General features: G+C 36.7%; 1 long non-coding RNA gene across 2 annotated transcripts; it reads left to right on the plus strand.

Moving 5' to 3' along the window:
* Nucleotides 1-11,294: 11,294 nt before the first annotated feature.
* Nucleotides 11,295-13,396, plus strand: LOC141627278 (uncharacterized). 2 transcript variants are annotated; one of them, XR_012536845.1, is made up of 3 exons: nucleotides 11,295-11,558; nucleotides 11,660-11,721; nucleotides 12,919-13,396. It is a non-coding gene; the product is annotated as an uncharacterized LOC141627278 (long non-coding RNA). The 2 variants fall into 2 exon arrangements; XR_012536844.1 differs by having other exon boundaries at nucleotides 11,297-11,558; nucleotides 12,940-13,396.
* The last annotated feature ends 2,023 nt before the right edge of the window (nucleotides 13,397-15,419 follow it).

Raw genomic sequence — 15,419 nt, forward strand, 5'->3', positions numbered from 1 at the left:
GTGCAATAAAACTTGTTTAAATTTAAATTAAACTTTTACGAGTGTTATTATTATTTTGAAAACGACATATGTTTTATTCCTTCTATTTTTCGTTTTGTAGACCACTTTTATTTCTCATAACAAATGGCCGCACCAAACACCAACACCACACCTCTCACTAATGCTTCATGGCTCCGATCCTTCATGGATCGTTGTAAATTTGAAAAGAATGGGTCAAATTTCTCCGATTGGGATGCCCAACTCAAATTAGCCGCCCAAGGTGACGACAAGCTTCGTTACCTTACCGAGGCCTCTCCACCCGAACCTAATTCTAGGTCTAGTGCCGCCACTAGGGAAGCATATGAGGCTTACCACAAGGACTTCGCCGCAATGAAAAATGTGTTGATTTTTGCGATGGAGGAGGATCTCCAAAGGAGAGCCTTTAAAATGGGCACCGCTAATGAAATCTATTCCAAGCTTGTGACAATGTTTTCACAAACTCCGAGGATCGTCCAATATGAGGCGGCCGCAACATTCTTTGATCTCTACTTTAAGGAGGGCCAAAAGGTTAGCCCTCATGTGCTACAATTGTTGGAGCTAGTCGAGACGTTGAAGATTCAAAAAGTTGAAATCCCCAAAGAACTCATTGTAGATAGGATTCTACACTCCTTATCCAAAGTCAAAGCGTATGTTCAATTCTGGGTGAATTTTAACATGCAAGACAAGGACGTGTCTCTTGAAGAGTTGCACAAGTTACTTGTGCAAGCCGAAAGAGACGTGGGGTTAAATGTTAACCCACCTAAGGATGTGCTTAACATAAGCACCAAGAGCAAGGGGAAGTTCAAAAAGAATGGGAAGAAGGGTAAGAAGCAAGCTCCCACTTTCACCAAGGCTACGACTTTTGAAGCTAGCACTTCCAAAACTAAGAAGGGTCCTCTTGATTAATGCCATTATTGTAATGGTGTTGGACATTGGAAAAGGAATTGTTCCAAGTATCTTGGTGACATCAAAGCTGGAAAGATCACTCCAGTAGGTAAATGACTATCCTTTCTTTTATGTTTCTAATTCAACTATGGTATTGTGATACAAAGTTGTGATAATGTATCCCCTTTTTATTGTAAATAGAGCCTCCTCCAAGCAAAGACAAGGGAAAGGAAAAGCAAGCTTGAGAAATCATCAAGGAGCTAGGAGTAGCTTCCAATGAAGCTTGGCTTTTTATTATTGTCTTATTTTAAATTATGTTTCGGATTTTTAGAACTATTTTGATTTCCGTGTTCGACATGGAAATGGTTGATCCTTTCTAAACAATTGTTGTATTTTGGATAATGGTGGCTTGGTTTGCAACCCAAGTCACCCCTTTTATCATATTTTCTTTGTTCTAAAAATTCATCTTTATATGCTTGCACATAGAAACATATGATCATCCACTTAAAGTGATCTAATAGAAAACTATAATGATGGGATTCATTATATGTCCACAAGCTTAAAGCTTGTGTATGATCAATTATAAAGTGATGTTGAGTTGATGAACTCTCTTAAAGGAATGTCAATTACCAAGTACACTCATCAAATCTAAAACTATTAGTCAATCTATGAGATAGTCCTCTTTATGCTTCAAAATCATTATTTGTGTCTCATAAGCTATCTTTGAATCTCTAGTGTATTTATTCTAAAGATAGAGTGGGAGAAAAATGAAGACACAAAGAACACAAAGCAAATTTGTATACTTGAGTAAATGAGATCTACGCAAGAAAGAATGATTTGTATACCTATATAGATAGTGTACACGAATAGATGAGATCTATGGTTTCGAATAGCTGAAATCTACATGACATAAGAGACCAAGTGAAGTAATCAAAAGAATATGTTCTCAAGATAACTACACGAGGAGACCAAAAGAAAGTTTTGGAAGAAATGACTAATGAAAAGACTTATCAAGAGATTTGGCTAGTTTATGAACAACATTTGACCAAGAGTTTCAATGTTGATATTTACTTAAGAGCCTAAATGAAACAAAGTTGTATCCTTGAAAGTAAATGAGATTTATGACTAAATGTTGCAAAGAAAGATATGCCGATATCTACGAAAGCTAAGTTAATTGTTAACCATGCTAGTGCCATTACTTAACCTCATTATGAAAATGAAATGGTTAAACCTCCTTCCGGAAAAGGGTATTTTGAGAAGGACGTATATTAAATGAAATTCACATTTAAGTAATGACATTGCTACGCATCATTATAAAATGAATGAGTTAGAGATTAAAATCTATTTCCATTAGTTTAAGATTGAAACCTCTTCAAAATAGGTATTTTGAAAGGATATGTTGGGAACATATATGGTTTGAATCTTAATAACATGGCAAAGCAAATTGTATTTCAATTCTTGAAATGTTTCGATTGAGTAGTCAATTGCGAAACATGTGGAATTAAGTGGGAGTTTGAAATTATCATGTGAAGACATGGAATTTAGTGGGAGCAATAATCTTGTAAAATTATAACTCATTACTCATTGAGAATGACGAGCTAATACTATCTTTCACAAAGAAGTATTTGAGTTTTCAATTCTGGATGAAAATGGACTATGATGAATCCAATCACATCATGAGATGTTGGATAGGTATCGAGATATACACATCGAATCAACGAGAAACTTAGGTTATTCATGTCAATGAAAATGGAATTTCCATTAGTAGTCATGGTCATTCATTGAACCTAAGAATGGTTGATCACATGATTAAAAATTACTAATGTTTCCGCCATTAGAATAATCATGCACATGTCCGATAATGAATCATATGCATAAGAGCATGATGAATCATTGGCAAGCCATAGAAGAATCGTCATGAATTCTCGAGGAGAACTAATGAGCGATTCCAGTGATTGGACAGAACACTCTGTTATGTGACAAGAGGTTGCACATATTGAAGTTCGAACACACGTAAGGATTTATGAAAATCCTAAGCTATTCAATCTAAAAGAAGAAATAAGAAGTTTGGAAAGATACTTAGTTAAAGTAAGACGTTACTCAAAACTAATATTTTCTAATATACTAGGAGTTATGAGAAGTGCTAGGCTAATCATCTTGAAAATTGTTGCAAGACCCTACAAAACGCATACCTAGTGCATTGTGAGTTGGTAGAACACTTGACCAGTATAAGTTATATCATCCACCACAAATTCGTTGGTTATGTGATAAACAACAAGAAAGTTCTTTCAAGATAAAGAACCCAAACCTAGGTTGGGAAACTATATGTGTACTTGGTAAGGTTCATGCTATGAGAGATAACATGAATATAAAGGAAAATGCAATACAAGAAGTATGAACACATGGACACATGGTATGTTAAACTTCTATTGCAATAAACTAGTGTTTACACACTTACGATATACATCACAAGGTTGTAATATGGTATTGACTACCCGAATGTGATGTCTACATTCGTCGTTTGAGTTATTATTAACTCACCTTATACCTTGTTACATCCAAACGGGTTGTAGAGACAATTGACCCCGTTAAAGTGAACACGGATTAGCATTGTATTCGCCCATAGTTACTTACCTGAGGTGACGTCTCGAAGTGACTGGAGTGTGATACGATTGATGGCAAGTTCAAGTGCCATGGAGTCATGTGTGATGACTAGTCGATCACATAGGCAGACTGTTAGGAACACTTTGTCGGGCCTTATGACCGCTTATAGAGTTCTGGCAAATTTATATAGCCTGGTCGTGGCGAGAGCTACTATAGTATTCTAAAGAGTCGATTCTTTTGACTAAAGACTGTTCGCCTAAGATGGCACAGTTTCATATTAACTTTGATTTATGTTACTACGACCTTCGTAAATGGGGTCAAATGGGCATATTTTGGGTTATGATCTGATGGTTGTCGCTAGTCAAAGGGAATAAGTGCGATAGGAATTGTCCACCCCTTGTTAGGGTTATAACAATATCTCAGGGCCACTCGAGGAGTAATGAACTGGAAATGCGTGGCCACGCTCGGAAGATGTCTATGGTAGATAAATCCGGTCAATCATTTATTCTCCAGATCGAGGAAACCACTCTCGATATGATCACTTGCAAGTACGACCTGAAACACACCTTGCATTGAGTGGGAGATAGTAATAGGGCAAGAGAATTGGTGACGCACACTTGTCGAGGACAAGTGGGAGATTGTTAGAATATGTGTCCTCCGACAATAATGCGATCACAACTGTCGATCATGATGATCACATGTTTAAGTCTCATTTCAAGAATACATGTGGGAAGTAATATTTTACAGTCAACTGGTCCACACATATCGGTAATGATTGGCTGACTACAGTTTGACATTACTGTCGTGCGACGGTAGTGATCAGTTGATTCCCTTAGGTCATACCTAAAGGGTAACACTCTTAATTGAATATTTAATTGATCGTATGACGATAAAGGTTAATTAAACTACTTAAAATTGACGGACGATTTTGGAAGTAATATTTACGTGTCTCATTGTAATTTGATTAAATAAGATACGGTCTAAGTAATCGAATTATTTTATTACTTAGATGAAATTATTGTTTACGGAAACAATTAAAACTGAATGAATAATTTATTATAAATACAAGATGTTGTGATTTATAATTGGTAAACCGTTTTGGTACAAGTAATTGTGAATTACTAAGTCAATTTTGTACATGACGTATTTTTATTAATATGTTGATTTTTAATATGTTAAAAATGCATGACAATTTTACATGACTTGTGACATGTGACAAATTGATAAATTGACAAAGATAAAATGGAACCCATTTTATCTTATATAGACCAAAATATGGAAGGGAGTATAATGTTTAATTTGTGATAAATTATTAAGTGGAGAGCATAATGATTATAACTAGCTTACCATGCAAACCTAGTTTTTCTTGAAAAGAATGACTTGCCCATGCATTGGCTCACTCCTCCTCTCCTTTCCTCTCTCCCCACCGGTTTTCCAAGAGCAATATAGAGAGTTTTTCTCTATCATTATTCATTCACACTTTACATAATATTTCTTGTGTAAGAAATACAAAACTATCTAAGAAAAACTAGAGAAATAAATACTCCAAAATTCTTCTTCTCTTGGCCGAAAATTCAAGAGGACAAAACAATAGTTTTGGGTCAATTTTTAGTTAAATTAATATTGTTCTAGTATTAATAATATTAATTTTTAGGAGGTTATCTTGGGTATAATTCCTTGGGAGGAATTCTAGGCTTGAATCCTTTGTTCATCCAATATTAGGAAGCTCAAGAACAAGTGAGTAGGAGACCTCATTTGTGCCCATATATCCGAAATCTCAATGTAAGGAAAACGATTTCTTCTTTATCTTTGTTTATGTTTTCATACATAAGATCTAAATTAATTTTATGACTAAATTAATTATAACATATTTGAATATGTTGAGTATAATGAGATATAGATTTCTAACAGTTTACACCCTCAGACTTATATGTTTGATGAAACGAGATTGACTAAGTTAACGTTTAGTGATGCTCGACTCGAATGTACGACGAAAGTGCCCTCTAAGAGGAAAACGAACAAAAATGATTAAGTTGATTGATGTGGAGTTGGTCAAATTGGTCGGTCATGCAAAACGAGGCTGGTACTCAGAAAGATCCGAGCTTACGTGGTCGAAAGTTCAAGCACGTAGACGCCAAAAAGCAAGAGCGTGGTCTAGAATGCAAAGGGAGAAGAGAAGGGCGGACACTCGCGTGAGAAATATGAGGACCGAAGGTCTCTATTTATACTAATCACACGGAGGCATTAGGGTTTCGGAGAAACTTTGGAAGTGAATCTCGAAAAGATTTGAAAATACGTAGAAAGGAACTGGGGAAGAGGCGCAGCAGCAACTGCGTCTCTTGGAAGAGGCGCAACACCTGCTGCGTCCTTTCCCAAGTGGTTTTTTCTTGCGGAAGAAAGATTTCCGCGTTTCTATTATGGAATTGCGGTTTGATCTCAATTTCCTTAATATTTTATATAATATTTCCGGGATATAATTTGCCAAAGAGATTAAAAGATTGAAAATATGGAATAGAAACATCCGGAACATTCCAGAATATTATGACTCGGCATTTTAAAATGGTTATTAGAAAATGAAGACGGTTTTTTACCCGGACTCCAAATGTACTCTAACTACTGTCAAAACGACCGTATCGGCGCGTAGATGACGACTATGAGGTTGACACAAGTGTTTGAGCTATCACTTGACGATAAACTTACGAACTGTCATAAATCGTTCCGCGTACCAAACATGCGGCCCAATCATCACCGGGTGGCTTGCGGGAGGTGCAGAAATGAGGTATCTCTAGAGATATGGAGTTGGTTCCATCTAGGACATAGTGTAATTGACAGCTTGTTGACTCTTTGTGTTTAAAGATATTAGTAAATGCCCTATTATGTGACTCTACTGTCAAAAAATTCATTGTGTGATGCTTCATTTTCTATCATTTGTTGACAACAGGTTGGTCGTACAGTTCATATTACTGGGCTTCTGAGGCTAGATATAGAAAACATGTCTGCAGACTCTGTTTTTATCACTGTTTGGCGTCCCCCTACTCCCGTTTCATATGGGGAAAATAGAAAATGTTGATAGACTGATGATAGATAATTTTGGGAGACATTTGTAGGTAATTTTGCTATACTTGGTGCATGGCAAAATTATTATTTTGCAGATAAAATTATTGTTTGATTTTGTTTTTTTTTTTTGGATAAGGTTTTGATTTGTATGATTTTTTAGGGTGTGTTTGGATAACAAAAGTGGAGGGAAAAGGAGAGGAGGGGGAATGAGGGAAGAGAAAGGGAGGGAGGGGCAGGGGAAATGGGGAGTGGTTGTTTGGATACAATTTCTCTCCAAATCTTGCGTATTGTGAAGAGATTTTGATTTGCCTTAAGGAAGTGTTTGGATAGCAAAAGTGGAGGGAAAGAGAGTGGAGGGGGAAGGAGGGAAGAGAAAGGGAGAGAAGGGAAGGGGAGGGGAATGGGAATGAGGTGTGGGTGTTTGGATACAAATTCCCTCCAAATCTTGCCTATTGTAGAGAGATTTTGATTAGGCTTGAAGGAGGGAAATTGGATCCTTCCAAATTTCTCCCCCTCCATTTTCTTTCACCCTCATTTGATATCCAAACAAGGGATTTTAAATCCAATACTCTCCCTCCCTTTCTTTTCCCTCCAAATCCCTCAATCCAAACACACCCTAAAGGAGGGAAAATTGGATCCCTCCAAATCCTTCCCCTTCATTTTCCTCCACCCTTATTTGCTATAAATAATAGATTTTAAATCCCCTACTCTCCCTCCCTTTCTTTTTCCTCTAAATCCCTCAATCCAAACACACCCTTAGGGAATTGAAAAATGCTCTAGACTAAGCTCCCATTGGTGGCCTGGGTCATAGAAAGCCCTAGTTATTGGATTTCCTGTGATATTTGACGTTTGCAATAAGCTATTATGTTAGCAATAGTTGTCAAGTAGATAGTCTAATCCTGATTATTGTTATGAATTGGTATTTGTTGCACGCTTTTTCTATCATGAGACCATCTTATCTTTGTTGTAGCCTACTATCGGAGATGATCGTGTCAAAGAGACGAAGGGAATTTCATGTGACTGGAAGTAGTTGGGATGCAAGTTCTGTCGATGTAGCGGCTTCTGATGTAGGTTGGTTTGCCATTAGCATTAAAGGAGAGGCAACCATTGGTGTTTTGACATATGACGGAGTTGAGGTGATAGTGCGAAATGCTCTTCTTCCTTACAAATCGTCGCAGTTTGAGGTTGATGGCTTCAGGTCTACAAACTTGCACTAAATTGACTGCTAGCCTGTTACAGTGAGATTTATAACCGGCCAGGTAACTTATGCGGCTACAACCGGCCTTTGTAATACTTGCCTTCTTAATATGTGGTAGAATTTGGTTACAAGCATATTAGGTCAAAAATGCTGCCAGACATTTGTACATCTCTCCTGAAAGCGTATATGCTTATGGTTATTTCTTGTTAGGCCCTTTTCTTTTGGACTTAAATCACTTAATTTAAGTTCACTTCAGATCCTATAAGTTCAGTTCAGTTCAGTTCAGATCCTATAAGTTCAGTTCATCATATCCTATAAGTTCAGTTCAGATCCTATAAGTTCAGTTCCGATTCTATAAGTTCAGTTCAGTTCAGATCCTATAAGTTCAGTTCAAATCCTATAAATTCCAGTTTAGAAAAGTTATATACAGAGTATTATTTTTAAAAACCGACGCAAAAACATTTGACATTATTAATTATTCGATACAAATATACATTATTATTTTTAAAACAAAATTATCACTATTCTTATTATTTTTTATCGTAATGTAACCGTAGTATAATGTATGAACAAACCAATGTATATAAAGCGGAAAAATGTTATTATCTTACCTTGTGTTTTAAAATATATTTTCTTATCAGTGTTCTCTCTTGGTTGCTCACTAATTTCTTGTAAAATTTTTGTTTAATCTCAATAAAAGTTTGCGTTTATTTTTATAATAATAATAATAATAATAATAATAATAATAATAATAATAATAATAATAATAATAATAATAATAATAATAATAATAATAATAATAATAAAAGCTGGGGTTTTATAAAAATAAAATAAAATAAAATAATACTAATAATAAAAATAACAACCAGAACAAGAACCAGAACAAGAACAAGAACAATAACAATAACAATAACAATAACAATAACAATAACAATAACAATAACAATAACAATAACAATAACAATAACAATAACAATAACATTAACATTAACAATAACAATAACAATAATAATAATAATAATAATAATAATAGTAATAATAATATTTAAGTTAAATTAATTTAAGTTAATTTAAATTTGGATCGTGTAAGTTCAGTTCATATCTTATAAGTTCGGTTCAGATCCTATAAGTTCGGTTAAGTTTAAATCCTATAAGTTCAGTTCAGTTCAGATCCTATAAGTTCAGTTCAGATCCAATAAGTTCAGTTCAGTTCAGATCCTATAAGTGAAGTTCAGTTCAATTCAGATCTTATAAATTTAGTTCAGTTCAGATCAAATCTATTTCAGTCCAAAAAAACAGGGCCTTAGTTCAGAACTTCATATGCTACTAGACATAGGCATGGCTTTTTTTTGGGTCTTACGTATATATGCCTCATCCTATGATGAATTATATTATATTGACATTTCTAGGTTAGAATTTTCAGTTATCTTTCTCAGAAGACCTTGAAACCGGCTAGGCAGACCCTCGATCAAAGATTCTCTCTCTACAATTTTCTCCAGCCTCTCTCTAAAAAAATCCTCAAAAATCCCCAAAATTAAATACTGACACCACCATCCTCCCCCTTCCTCTCACTGAACCTGAGTACAGTTGCTCGGGTCGCCGGAGATTGGGCCTTCATGTGGTCCAACTCCGGTGATCCCTTTTCAATCCACCCACTTTAATCAATCTTACCCAGATCGTGTTTTTAATCGTTCTTGATCTAGAAATTTTGCTTTATTCTTGATTTAATGACAGATTCACTTGTTAAAGTTTCTTTGTGGTGTGAGCCGGCCTTTCAATCTCCATTGTTTCCGTCTTCGTGAATGTCCATTCATCGTGCAGCACCCTTGGACGGATCGTGCATGCAATTAGGGTGGTGATCCCCCCATTTCCCCCCATCACCCTAGGCTTCACGGTTGGACTATTGACGTCCGTTGTCGTTTTCTATGGGTTTGATCGTCTGTCAGGGAGGTGATCCCCCATTTCCCCCACCTCCCTTGGTTTCGCGATCGGACTGTGCTAATGTCCGTTGTTGTTTTTTACGAGTCTAATTGTCCGTTTTGGCGTTCCCCTATCCCTCGCCCTTTCCCCCGCCGTTCGGATCGTTGTCTCTAAGTTCTTTTGGGTTAAGGAGTTGGTCTGTCATCCGTTTTGGTGCTTGCATGCAGTGTTGCTTGGTTGTTTTCGGTTGTCACGGATCGTCTGGGGTTGCCTTTAGGCGGCTTCTGTTTTTGGTGCTCTTGTCGTCTGGTCTTTTGTTAGATCGAGGGTTTGGGTCGGACTTTCTCTGATCAGGCTTTTATTGACACTTTACTGGGTGTATTGCTTTTTTGGGAGTTGGAATTTTCTCATTAAGTGTATGATGGGATGCTTCGGTGTAGTTGGTTAGATTGGAGATGGTGGTTTTTTTCCTTTACTCTATGTTGTCTAATTTCCTTTTATCAGTTATTTTGTTATTTCTAATAATCTTCTCTTATTGGAGTTTCTGTCGCTTTGGTCGAATAAATAGTTTTGTTGGAGTAGCGAACCAGTGCTACGGCCGATTGTGGTTCCATGTGGATTTGGGTGAGAGGAGGATGACCTTTTCCTCTTCCGTCTACGTCTATGTCTGTAGCTGGGTGAATTTTACGATGGGTTTGGTTGTGGAGCTTCATTCTTCTCAGCTTGTCAGCTCACTCTTTGTCTTTGGTGTTTGGTCTGTTGACTGTTGTGACCGTTTTACGTGGTGCAGGAGAGTTTTCTCCACCGGATGTAGGCCTTCGTGGCTTACCATCCACTTTAAATTTCTACGCACTTGTGGCGTAAGTGTAACTCGTTCTTGCCTCACGACATCTCAACTGATCCAGTCTCCTGGGAGGAATGTTTGTCGGGCTGATGATTTGGGTGGTGATGCTCGTGGCCAGACCATTGTTCTTGATCATCAAGTTTCGGATAACCTATGGGAATTGCTCTCTAGTTGTTGTTTTTTATTAGGTTACTATTACTCTGTGTTGTTTCTTATTCGGTTTTACATTGTAGTACTTGAATATGGCTTTCACAACTATGTAAGACTTTTGCACTATGTCAAAAAAAGAAGAAAAAAGACCTTGAAACCATGCTGTAATTTGAGAAGGTCGTGGGTCTATACAGGCAATATTGATATCTGTACATGAAACATTGAACAAGGAATTATACTTCTCTATGTGTTTCTTGAGGTTATGCACATTAAGTTTGCTTTTAAGAAGGGTTAAACGACGAGGGTAGTTTGGGAACTATAAATAGAAAATAAGATTCTAAAAAAAATGGTGAAAGTAGAGTTGTGCTAAAAAGTTTGGGAGGAGGAGTTAGTAAGACTCTTAATGAACAAAGCGTCTCATTATAGACGGGCATATTCGTCTATAGCTATAAACGGGCTAAATGTCCACTCATTTTAAGCAAAACGGGCCAAATGTCACCATCTCAACGCCAAATATCACCCGTACCATTTTCATGTGATAAACTAGCTGTTGTAGCTTAGAAATGGCACTGGTGACATTTGACTTTAGCGTGGTGAAATTTAGCCCGTTTTGCTTAAAGTGGGTGGATATTTGGCCCGTGTATAACTATAGACGGATATACGCCGTCTATAATGAGAATTTGTGCTTAATGAAATTCTGGTTTGCTCATTTACCAAACAGCCCTGAGATTTGATTATATTCTCTCTGTTCTTTACCCTTTTTATTTTATTTTTTTATTTTATCAAATGTCATTCGGAATCGCTCACTTTTGAATTGCTAATAAAGGGTAAGGTTGTCTATATCTGATCCCCCTTATCCCGCAATTTGCGGGAACCATTGAGGTACTGGTTAGTGTTTTTGTTGTTGTATCAAATGTCATAGTTAGACATGATTAAAGTTGATTATGTTACTGTTAAGGGTTTTGAATATGTGTTTTGCTCAGGTATTGTGGTGAGAACTGAGAAAGGTTCATTAATCAGTGATCAAATTGGTGTTTCTTTTCCGGTTAGTTTCGGAATTTCATTCACACTTCAGTTTTGTTGATGTTAAATATGTATGTGACAATTGTATGTTTGGTAGTTGGAGATTTTGCAGTTTGATGTAGATATAGAAGCTCAACTGTAGTTTGTTTGTAATCCCTTTTCCTGGGAAAAACAACCTAGCTATTTTGGCCGCGTTTGTTAGAATTAAGGTCATTAACATCTAAACTTCTTTGTGTGATTCCTATATAGAGCTTTGACATGCAGCCTCCAATGCCTAACTTGATTATTAGTACTCCTAAGTCCTAATAGATATTCATTGTGAATGTTGCCGAGTTCAGGAAGAATGTGATATGAATTTGATTCCAGTTATCAGAATTCAGAACAGCGAATAAGTGCTTGAAAATCTTCTACATAAGTAGATAGGAGAAATTTTACAGCTTAAATTTGAGTCTGAATTATAGACCTTAATTGTTGCTGTAATCGTTGCAGCTTAAATTTGAGTCTGAATCACAGACCTTAATTTGAGTCTGAATTACCGTAAATTAATGGCCATCTATTAGAACACATTTTCTTCAACCTGATGGTAATTTGACACTAAATTGTTTTCCTAAACGAGTTTCTACGCTTGCATGATTTTCCAAAAATTATTGTTTTTCTTTGGGTAGAACACAACTTATGTGATCAGCATAGGACCTAGGAAGCTTCATCCACAGATCAAAATAATCTCAAATCACTGTGCGACCATCCCTAGCGGCTATAGTGTAATATAAGCTCAGACTGGCCATAGAATTACTTATATGCCACATGGATGCCCGACTATATGGTTTAGCAGTGTTTCAATCTCGAGTTCTAATTAATACCATGTCGAAAGTGGTTTGTACCATCACTTTATCATTTTTAGTGGATTCCTACATCAAAGTCGTGAAGATGTCTGAAATGTGTGTTATATCCACAAAATTTGTCCCTGTAGACCAAACCGAATAACTGTGAGAATTAGATAACGTTTTCAGCATCAACTAATCGGCACTCTAGAACTATAGCGGTCTAGTTCTAGTATCAAGGCCATAGCCCACAGTATTCAATATATGTCAGTATGCCACTGATAAGCTCACATTTTTACCATCTATTTAACTTATTTTATGCATAATAAGCAACATTAGGAAGCGGTTTTGCTTGACTTATGTTTTTGTTAACCAATTCCGAGTGTTGAGTTGTTAAGGAGGATTTGATCATGTTTTAGAGGAAGCTCGGAGTGGTTCTAAGTCCCAAGTGAAGCATGGAAGCAAGCTACAAGAGAACAATGAAAGAACCGTTCAAGAGAAGACGCAAAGGAAAAAGTTCAAAGCGGAGTTCAGCACACTGGGCGCACCGTGTGCCCCTCCCGATGCTATAGGGCGCACCATGCGCCTGTTCTGGGTGTTACGCATTTTTATTACGGGCTTCCATCCAACTTAAGCCCATCAATTCCTCTTTAACCTAGGACTATATATAGATTAATACCATTAGGGATTCATCATATTATGGTTTATTATTGTTAATCAAGTTATAATTTGAAGATTATCATTTTAATTGGATTTTTATATCTAGAATGGAGAACTAATCCACTCTTAATCCAATCCTAAAGGTGTAATCTTTTGGTTGTAAGACATTCTAATCTTTCCCAAATTATTATTATTATTGTTAATCCTTTGTGTTTATTGTTTGATTTTGGAAATCTTGTTTAATTTGAGTAATTAAGTGTGATTTTCTTGTTGCTTAATTTAATCAAGTTCCTAAATTTATTGTTGTTAGAATTGTTAAGTGTGTTTCCTTGGAATTCTATTTTAGCATCACCATGTGTTTTAATTAGTGAGTGTGATTTCCTCTTAACTTGATCTACAAGAAAGAGATTAACTTCTGATTAGGCATTAATCGTGCTCTATTATGTCTAATTACCCTTACTGAATCTCTCATGCCTTTATCTTCTTATTAATTTGACCATTGTATGTGATTCTACTTGGTAGGATTGATAAGTTGGGTTAATTGATTAAGTGTGATTTTCCTTGTCATTTAACCATTATTAAGGAGATTTAGGAGAGTAATCTCCACAATAAGGTGATAATATATAATTAAGGGATTGATTGTGTCAAGGATCAACCATTAGTGGTTCACCAAGGGATTGGGTCAAGTTTTTCTCTCATATTCGATAATCATCTTAAACTGCTTACTTGTTTGTTACTCTTATTTGAATTGACCCCCCCCCCCCCCCCCCCCCCCCCCCTTATTCACATGTTTGTTGTTAATTTGTCACAATCGTTCTAATTGCTCTTTTGATTACACATTTGCAAACCCCCATTCTCTTGGGTTCGATCCCATTACATGCTACTTATTTGTCTTATAATTAGTCTTGATTAGTACGTATTGGGGTATATAAATTATTAATTTGGCCGTCTTAAATAGCGACGTTTTAGGCATGCCAAATTTTGGCGCCGTTGCCAGGGAAGGTAATGGATTTGCTAGTGTTTTAAATTGGTTTTCAGAGTAGTTGTGTCAAGTTACTTTCATTAGTGTTCTAGTAGCTAGATTGTGTTTGGTAAATTTGCTTCTAAGAACCTTTTGATCGTCTGATTCTTGTGTAGATCCTTTTATGGTTCATAATAGGAATTCCAGTAAAACATTGCTTCCCTACGACCCAAAATTCAAAGAGGAAGATAACCATTCTTCTTCTTCCAACAACACCGCTTTTGTTATAGAAAACGATATACAACCCATAAACATCATCATGTGAGACTTTGAGTACCATGAACCTCCAAGGGCAAGGACTATCAAAGAGCTCACCGCTCCGGACCTTACACAAGTTCCTTTGTGTATCTCTTTTCCGGCTCTAGCGGAGAATGCTACCTTTGAGCTCAAATCTGGGCTCATCCATCAATTGCCACAATTCCATGGGACAAGTACGGAGGATCCCAACAAGCACTTGAACAAGTTTCATGTGGTATGTTCTAGCAAGAAACCCAATGGAGTCACCGATGAGCAACTCCAATTGAGAGCTTTTCCTTTCTCACTAAAGGATGCGGCAAATGATTAGCTCTATTATCTTCCCATCGGAAGCATTACCACATGGAACCATATCAACAAAGCCTTCTTGGATAAATATTTCCCGCTAGTCTCTCCTCTCAACTCAAGAAGGAGATAAGTAATGTGGAGCAAATGGATGAGGAAAACTTATATGAGTATTGGGAGATATTTAAGCAACTTCTTGCTAGTTGCCCATACCATGGTTATACCGATCATGATTTGCTCTTGAACTTTTATGGTGGACTTCTTGAGGATGATGCTAGGATGATTAAGGCCGCTACTCAAGGAGGAATTGATTACATGTCGGTCCAAGAAGCATATGATTTGATTGAAAGGCTAGTGGGAAGTTCTAGAAATTTTGGAAGGAGAATCAAGAAGGCAAGTGTAGCATCTTATTCAAAGCAAAACACCAATCATATAGAAGACAAAGTTGATTTTCTTACCAACTTGGTTAAGGAACTTGCAAGAGGAAGTGGCAGTACATCCCGTGTGAAATTTTGCGGCCTTTGTAATGATCCAACCTATCCCACCGATGGGTGTCCATCCTTTCAAACGGAAGAATCAAATGAAGCGGTGAAGGCTCTTGGGTTTAGGAAATTTGACCCCTACTCCAAACTTACAATGAGGGGTGGAAAGCTCATCCTAACCTTGGGTGGGGTGGAA

Source organism: Silene latifolia, chromosome Y (genome assembly GCF_048544455.1).
Source record: "Silene latifolia isolate original U9 population chromosome Y, ASM4854445v1, whole genome shotgun sequence".
Taxonomy (NCBI): domain Eukaryota; kingdom Viridiplantae; phylum Streptophyta; class Magnoliopsida; order Caryophyllales; family Caryophyllaceae; genus Silene; species Silene latifolia.